Raw genomic sequence first — 1,347 nt, 5'->3', positions numbered from 1 at the left:
CCGGCTTTCCCATCCAGGATTTGTGTAGCTACTGTGAACTATTTATTCTACAGGAAGAAATCAGAAGAAACAAAATTGCTACGTGCACAACAGAATATTTATCCTAAAGAATAGACGTCTTTTAAGACATTCATTATGCAAACTTCCTTAAATGCATAATTTGCTGAGTTGGCATATGTAATCTATACTTTCAATTATATCGAGATATGAACCTATATCATTGGCTGCCATCCTATTGAACTGTTGAACAACTCACTAAAAGTAAGTACGCCAGGTACAAAATATTTTGTGACTTCAATATCCAATGATTATACCAATGACTACATCCATGCAAAATATATTTAACTTGGAAATGCTTGAAATAATCCACACTCACTTGTAAGACTCTTTGTAGAAAAGCTGAGAGAAACTGTATTAATAAAACTCTGAGAGCCAACTTGGTTGGTTCATATACTCAGTCACATAATACAAGCGTATTCTAGTGACTCCTACAATACTCTACCATTCACTCGATCATATATTACTTTTCTAGAAGTCTAATAAAACATGTAGTTTTATCCTTACTACCAGTATGATTGTTTGTGACTGTCTTCTGATAATTTCAATCCATATAGTATTAATCCTAATAAACGATAAAAGAAATAACAAATTTGCACTAATGAAGTCACTGACTCATGCGTTCAAAGTACTACGCAAATTAAATAAGTTACATAACTTCCTCTGTGATGATTGACACTACCCCGTATATGGATATTGCCCTATTTCTCATTTACATTATGACGTATCTTCCCAAATGTTGCATCATGATAGGCATCTTGGATAGTAATAATAATAAGGGGTTTCCATTCTTCACGAATACATGTTAATTCTTCTTAGCATAGTTTCCATCCCCTATAACTCTACAAAAACTTCTATACAAAAGCAAATAGAATTTTATTCGTTCTAAGAAAGATTCAATCTGATATTCATGGGTTTTCTATTTTCCAGAAGATTTTTTCACTTTTCTTGGGAATTTAGTTTCGTAATTTCATGTTCTATTATCTTATAATGACTTATAATGTTACTTTGTGAAAATGTTTAATACAAAAGGTAATTCCCCTCGTATATTGAGTTCATCTTTTCACTGGGTGTGTTCTTCAATCTATTGCTTACTGTTATATGTTTTGATTCAATAACATTCTCTTTTGTAGGAGCTGTGCTTATACATACTCAAACATATTTTCACATTGAATAATTAATTGACGTAAAATAAACTGGGATTTCGAAATTAGTTTGATAGTAAAATCTATATCCATTAAGTCAATGTAAGTTGATATTTTGCAATGCCAATTTTCTTATATAAAACAG

Source organism: Palaemon carinicauda, chromosome 6 (genome assembly GCF_036898095.1).
Source record: "Palaemon carinicauda isolate YSFRI2023 chromosome 6, ASM3689809v2, whole genome shotgun sequence".
In the NCBI taxonomy this organism is placed as follows: Eukaryota; Metazoa; Arthropoda; class Malacostraca; order Decapoda; family Palaemonidae; genus Palaemon; species Palaemon carinicauda.
Note: the sequence above shows the minus strand (reverse complement) of the source record.